This window comes from Humulus lupulus, chromosome 3 (assembly GCF_963169125.1).
Source record: "Humulus lupulus chromosome 3, drHumLupu1.1, whole genome shotgun sequence".
Classification (NCBI taxonomy): Eukaryota; Viridiplantae; Streptophyta; class Magnoliopsida; order Rosales; family Cannabaceae; genus Humulus; species Humulus lupulus.
This window is the reverse complement of record NC_084795.1, coordinates 187,455,490-187,463,844: the sequence shown is the minus strand read 5'-3', so window position 1 is coordinate 187,463,844 and position 8,355 is coordinate 187,455,490.

The window sequence follows — 8,355 nt, the reverse complement described above, 5'->3', positions numbered from 1 at the left end:
AAGCGGTTGCAATAAGCCTGCAAGCCCCTGATGTTCTGCTTTCACATGCTGGCATACTAAGCATATAGATACATACTCCGCTACATCTTTCTTCATTCCTGGCCACCAATATAATGCTTTAAGGTCGTGTGTCATCTTGGTCGACCATAGGTGAATTGAGTATGTAACGCCCTACTTCCTTAGAGCCGTTACCAAGTGAGTTTTAAAAGAAAACTTTGTGCAATTAACTCGCTAACCGAGGTTTTGAAACGAAAGTGTGACTAATTAAAAGTTAAGGCTGTAATCTTTAAAAATGCGTTGTTTCAATAAAAACTTCTAGTAATAAACATTTGGGATCCCAAAATAAAGTTTGAAAGCTATTTACATCTTGAAATAAGTTTACAGTTGATCAGTTCTAAAATCATAGATTATTACAGACATTTTCGAATAAACCCCCAACCAAAGCAGTCGGGCAGGCCAAACATGTACGCGCCGCTTCACGCTCTCCGTACTCATGGTTGGTTGACTCGGTCATTGCCCTTACCTGCAACACAGAGCACCCGTGAGCCGAAGCCCAGCAAGAAAACTCATGCAGAACATAACATATGCAAAATATACAGTTTATCATATCTGATAATCCACAGATAAACAAGTCAATCATTAGACTAAGCAAACACGGCCATGCCTCCCCAGAAGCCTTACCGAAGCCTGGGGTCTCGGTCCTCACCGTAGGGATATCACATGTATCCACCGGGCCCTGCCCTGACTATAAGCATCCCATGTGCTAAGTGTTACTTTCGGCTCCGCTTCCGTACCCGGCCTACGCCGCATTCGGCCCTTGCCGTTCATCTCATTATAATCATATATAGCATAAATCAAGCAACATTCAAACAAATGCCAATTTATTTAAATCTGCACCCTAACATGTAATGCAATATAGGGCCATGCCCGGCAATCATCTCATCATGCAACATGCAGTATAGGGCCGTGCCCCGCAATCACACTATGGGCCCATGCCCTATCCTACGGGTGTTATAGTTTTCTTACCTGTCCATTCAATAGCTTAGATCACCTGACTCCTTGAGCACGATCCCACTCGAGCCTTAGCACACACCTAGGCACAAACATAGGTCAAAGTCAACACCGAACCCCAAGTCCGAATACCTAGCCTCGGGACCAATCCCGAGCCCCCGGGAAGTCCTAAATCCCCAAAACAAAGTGGCAGAATCGAGCCCCGAACCCTAGGTCAAAATCCCTCATCAAAAACCCAAAAATTCACCTCTGTGAACAGTGCAGCGCTACAGCGCTCTAAAGAGGGCGCTGTAGCTACAAGCAGAACAACACCCCCCAGAACAGGGGCTAGCGCTACAGTGCCCACTGACTAGCGCTGTAGCGCTAGTTGCAGCCCAGAAAACCCAAAATCGCATTTCAGCGATTTCTTTCAACCAATCTCAACCCAAACTTCCCCAAATCTTTACCAAACTCAAAATCAAGCTTATGAACACTCTCCATTCATACCAAGCATCCCAAATCCTCAAATCCCAAGAACATTTATCCCAAATCTCAAAATCTACCATGATCAACCCTAAACTCAGAAATTCAGCCAAACAACAAAGTTAAGGACTTAGAAATCATACCATTGCTGCAAATTTCGACCTTGATTCAACCCTAGGCCTCCTTAGCTTGCTCTCCCTCAAAGCTTGCCCAGAAATCCCCTAAGATTCCCATCAATCCAGCTTAGATACACAGCCCAAACCAGTCAAAACCCAAAACTTGAAAACTCTAAAAACTTACCTCAAACATTGATGTGTTCTTGCCAAATCTTCAAGTCTAACCCAAGATCCTTGACGCTCAGCCTATCCTTGCTCTCCACTAAGCTTTGCTCCAAGAAAATGGAGAGGAATGGTGCAAAATGCACAAACTGATCCTTTGGAAAACCCCCTCTGTTTTCTCCCTTTTCTTTCTTTTCTTTTCTTTCTTCCTTCAGCATTCTCACTTTCTAACAATCCCACTCACCATATAAAGCCTTATAAAAACCTATCTTTAAAAGCCAAATGACAAAAATGCCCTTCCTATTAACTCTAAATCCTTTTGTCCAAATAGGGCCATTTTAGTCATTTTACCCAATTCCCGCTAATCCTCAAGTGTCTCTAATATTTTCCCGTTGCCTTCCAACACCTGATAAACCACCAAATAAGTAACCCCCATCATCAAAATAAATCTCAATCTATTCTCTGAATTCCTGTTCATACCCCCAGGCTCACCCCGAGCCGGGTATAAATTCCCGTCATGACTTTCCGCTAGCCTGCTCACTGGGATCGCCTCGAGTCACAAATCACTGATACACCCACATACCACTGTGGTCTCAACAATCATCACATATCAATACAGTTATGCCCAATCATGGCCAAAATTACAATTATGCCCTTCTAACACGATCCGGGCCTACATGCATACTAATATACATAGTCATGCATCTCAGATAAACAAATAGTCATATAACATGCTTTAAATCATAACCATGCATATAAGTCATTAAAATCACACATAAATCCCAACATGCCCTCCCGGCACGCTAAGCAAGGCCCTTAAGCCTTATTAGCTAATTTGGGTCGTTACAGAGTATGGGGTAATGTGCGCTTCTTCTAAAATCTTCATCTTAATCCCTTGATCATTCGGCACACATAACCGATCCTTATATCTCAAAAACCCCTGTCCTGAGATCGAGAAATCTGTGGCCTTGCCTTCTTTAGCTGCATCCATATGTGTTACTAATGTGTCATCATGCCCTTGCTGATCCGTATATCTTCTAACAGACTTGACTGGATGGACAAGTTAGCCAATTTACCAATGACTACTTCTATTTTGGCATAATCAACTCCTGTTGTAGCAACTTTTCTATTCCAGCTAACACTGCTAGACTTCCATAACTCTTCCAACTTAGCACATCAGCAACTACGTTTGCCTTTCGCGGGTGGTATAGGATTTCGCAGTCATAATCCTTCACTAGTTCTAACCACTTGCGCTGCCTTATATTGAGCTCCTTTTGAGTGAAGAAATACTTTAAGCTTTTGTGACCCGTATAAATCTCACACCATTCTCCATTAAGATAATGGCGCCAGATTTTCAATGCAAACACCACCGCTGCCAACTCCATATCGTGCGTTGGATAGCGTTGCTCGTATTCCTTCAGTTGCCTTGAGGCGTAGGCTATTACCTTGTCATTCTGGATCAGCACATAACCTAGACCTTGCTTCGATGCATTACAATAGACTACAAACTTGTCGTTGGGTGTCAGTACACAAAGTACTGGTGCTGAGCATAGTTTATCCTTAAGCAACTGGAAACTCTCTTCGCACTTATCTGTCCAGTTGAACCTTTGTTGCTTTCGGGTTAGGTTGGTGAGTAGAGTGGCTATCTTAGAAAATCCCTCTACAAACCTCCGAAAATAACTTGCTAGCCCCAGAATTCCATTGGAACTACATTCAATGCATCTGCCTCTTTGGTGGAAGCAAGTCGAGCCAGAGCATCATCATTGGAATTCTGGCGCAATTAATCACATGACAGGTTTACCTCATTTGTTTGATTCCTATTGTCCCTGCTCTACTACCTCTAGTGTTAAGATTGCAGATGGAACTCACTCACCTATTACAGGAATTGACACCATAAAATTGTCTTCTGATTTACTTCTTAAATCAATACTTCACATTCCTTCATTAAAATGCAATTTAATATCTATTCAAAAATTGACATATGATAATCACTGTCTTGCTAAATTTGTCAATTGTAGGATCTATCATCAGGGAGGATGATTGGAAGTGCTAGGATTCGTGATGGACTTTATTTCTTTCAACATCCACCTAAAGTGCAGCCTCTTTTACATTGTTTGGGTTCAAGTTCTATGTCTAATTCTGTTTTTGATTCAAATTCTCGAACAATTGCATTATGGCATTGTCGACTTGGACATCCAAGTTTTTTTTATATTTGAAACACTTGTTTCCATCTTTGTTTATCAATAAAAAGGTTGCTTATTTTCAATGTGATATTTGCCAAATTGCTAAACATACTCGTGTTTTGTTTCCTCATAATCTATATACACCTTCTAGCCCCTTTTCTCTTGTTCACGGTGACTTGTGGGGTTTTCCTAAGGTCACTACCTCCTCTAATAAGCATTGGTTTATCACATTCATTGATGATCATACGTGAATTACTTGGGTCTATCTACTTAGGCACAAATCTGAAACCAGCAAAGTCTTCCGAAATTTCGATAAAATGTTCCAAACATAGTACCAAACGTCTATCTAGACACTTCGTACAGAGAATGGTACTGAATATTTCAATTCCTTCCTCAGTCCATATCTTCTACAGAATGGGATTATTTATCAAAGTTCATGTGTAGATACTCTGCAACAGAATGGAGTAGTCGAAAGAAAAAATTTCCACCTCTTAGAAGTGGCTCGTGCCATTATGTTCAATATGCATGTTCCAAAATATCTCTGGGGCGACGCTGTCCTTACTGCCACTTATCTCATTAATTTTCCTCCCAGTAGGTCACTTCAGTTCAAAACGCCATGCTCCATCTTTCGGTCTCTCTACCCTCACACTTCCACCAATACCCTCCTAGTCAAAGTTTTTGGTTGCACTACCTTTGTCCACGTACACTCCCAACACCGGAGTAAACTAGATCCTCGAGCCATAAAGGTAGTTTTCCTAGGATATTCCCTTGCACAGAAGGGCTACTGTTGTTACTGTCCTCTCACTAAGAAATCCTACACCTCTAGTGATGTCACTTTTTTCGAAAATTCCCGTTATTTCACTCCCACCGCGCTTTAGGGGGAGCACACCCATCACGAGCAAGAAGCTCAATGGTCATGGGGTTTACAAATGCCCCTAGATAATTCATTCCCTTCAAAGCCAGATACTCCTCCTCCTCTAGATCATCCATCTTCTTCTACCTCTCATGATCACCCATCTTCTTATGCCTCTCCAGACCATCCATCTCCTCCTGCTTCTCACATAAACAAACAAAGAAATAGAAGAGAAAGAAATAAAAAAGTAACGAATCCTTATCACTGCGAAGAATTTGATCCAGTGACAGAACCACTTCCGTCAGATGATCTAGGTAAACTTCCCTCAAACACTTGGTTAGATTTAGATATTCTTGTTGCATTAAGGAAAGGAACTCGGTCTTGTACCCAACACCCTATTTCGAAAATCATCTCTTATGAAAAATTATCATCTCCATTTAGAGCTTTTACCTCTAGTCTATCAGATGTTGTGATTCCTAGGAATATTAGTGAAGCACTTGGTACTCCTCATTGGAAGACGACTATTCTCGAAGAAATAAAAGCCCTTGAGCAAAATGGAACTTGGAGACTAGTGGAGTGACCACCAGACAAGAAAGTAATATGGTGCAAATGGGTATTCACGGTCAAATACAATGAAAATGGATCTATTGAGAGGTACAAAGCACGATTACTTGCCAAGGATTTTACTAAAACCTATGGAATTGACTACATTGAAACCTTCGCCCTAGTTGCCAAATTCAATACTATCGGAGTATTGCTCTCGCTGACAGTCAACTTGGATTGGGAGTCACATCAACTTGATGTAAAAACTGTATTCTTGAATGGAGAACTGGAAGAAGAAGTGTACATGAGTCAGCCCCCGGGTTTTGAAGAGTCTCCTAATACAACCAAAGTATGCATGCTAAACAAATCTCTCTATGGTCTAAAAAAATTTCCTTGAGCATGGTTGAGTTGGTTCCTGAAAGCGGTCAAAGGACTCGGATACATGCAAGGTCAAACAAATCATACCCTTTCCATCAAACACTCAGAAACTAGGAAAATGATAGTACTGATTATGCATGTTGATGATATCATTGTCACTAGCAACCACACTGAAGAAATTATTTTGATCAAAGAAATGTTAGCCAAAGAATTTAAAGTCAAGGATCTTGGCGAACTCACGTATTTTTTGGGAATGGAATTTGCTAGCTAGGAGCAAATGAGGGATTTCAGTTACTCAAAGAAAATACACTCTTGATCTCCTAAATGAAATAGGACTGCTTGGCAATAATCCCAGCAAAACTCCAATCGAGCTCGGAGACAAGAGAAAAATGTTTGAAGGAAGTCCAGTTGACAAAGAAAGGTACCAGCAACTAGTCGAGAAGCTTATCTACCTCTCACATACCAGACCTGATATTGCTTTTGCAGGAAGTCTGGTCAGTCAATATATACATGATCCATGTCAAGGACATCTCAATGTTTTACACAGAATTCTGAGGTATCTGAAGCAAACACCAGGAAAAGGTCTTTTCTTCAAGAAGACAACTGAGAGGAAGGTCGAAGTATTTACAGATGCAGATTGGGTTGGGCCAGTTGATTAAAATCTACATCTGGGTATTGCACAATTTTATGAGGAAATATGGTGACATGGCGAAGTAAAAACACAAACAGTGGTTGCAAGAAATAGTGTAGAAGCGGAGTATAGAGCCATGGTCCATGGAGTGTGCGAAGCAATATGGATACAACCAACGTCTCCCACTAGGAGACATGCCACGTGTGGGAGACGTTGGATGTCCCCCTTATATTTATAGCCCTTTGCTTCTTCTTCCTCCTTCACATATTAGTTGAGATTACACAGAGAGCAATACAAAGGGGGATGCATTTTTCAGGGTTTTAAGGTAAGTTTTTATAAATTTTAATGAATTTTACTTAATTATTTTGAAAAAAAAAATCATAGGTTTAGCATTAAGATGAGTAATATACATGATTTTGTGTTAGTTTTACATTTTTATGCGTTTTTTTTCTATACATTGTAGGATTTAATAGTTTTGTCCATGGTAGGGTTTTATAGATTTATGATTTCTTAGTTTTTTTTTTTATTTTAACCTATCACATTGTATAGATTTCATTAGAGTATATGTGTTCATGATTTTTTTTAATTTTTATCATTATCTATTTAGAAATTTAGATATATTTTTGTATATATATTTAAAAGTTTTTTTTAAATTCTAACTATTTTGTTATATATATAGTTATGCTAAAATAAATTTATTAAATAATTTTAAAAATATAAATATATGAAAATTTTTATGTTTTTGTTGATTATTGAGTTTTTAGGATATGAATTTTTTTATTGATTTTTTGTTTAGGTTATAATTAGTGGCTCATTGGAGTTTTATTTATTTATTTAACAATCATTTACTTATTAGATATTTAGTGATATTTGTTTAGTAATGTTTAACATATTAATTAATTTAATTTCGTAGGTTGTGATTTTGTTGGTGAGATATTAGAGAGTATTTTGCATCAAAATTTCTATATCAATCACACATTTGAGGTATTTAAGTTTCTAAAATTACAATAATAACTTATATATTGCTAGATATTTAGTGATATTTTATTTATTATTTATTAATTTAATTTTATTGGTTTGTGGATTTAATAGCGAATTCAATTAATACGTGAATTAATTTTGCTTGCTTTTGGATTATTAATTGCAAGAGGTATATATATATATATTCTCTTACTTCTACTTTTAATATTATTAAACAAATGTTAGAGGAGTTTGAATATTTTAAATATTCATCCATACTGAAGTAGGTTCTGAGATTAAAATTGTGTGCTGCGGTGATAACGAAAGGTTGAGAACTTGTGTGTTTTAGTGAAGTAGGTTCTGAGAAATTTGGTTGTGTGTTGCGAAGCTATAAGGAAGAAACTTATTGTATTATGTTTGAAGTGTTTGTTTTTCTATTCACATGCAGATGGTTAGGTCACTATTATAGGAGAAATGATGTCCGATTTTATATAGGGTAATAAACAATTAGTTTTATATAGACATCCTATAAGGAAGAAACTTATTGTATATTGTTTGAATTGTTTGTTTTTCTATTCACATGCAGATGGTTAGGTCACTATTATAGGGGAAATGCTATCCTATTTTATCTAGGATAATAAACAATTAGTTTTATATAGTATGTATACATTTTTTAACAAGTTTCAATTTAATAATGAATTCCTCAACTTGACAATGTGGCATGTGGATACTACATAATGAGGATGTTGAAGGATTTGATTGAACATGCGAGTCCTAGACATTACTTGAGAACGGTATTATTAATTAAAATTTATAAATTATTTTTGAAGCGATATATATAAATGTAATCAAATAATTAATTAATATATTTTACTTTATATTTTTTGCAACTAATAAGTACATCATATACAGATGCACAAATTGATGAGTTGCGACAAGAATGGGCGACATATATGTTATCGATAATCCAAAATTACCAACCTCGTTATTAGGTTTTCTTATTTTTTACCTCTTTCTTCATACACAGTGCAATATTTGTTAATTTTGAATATGTCT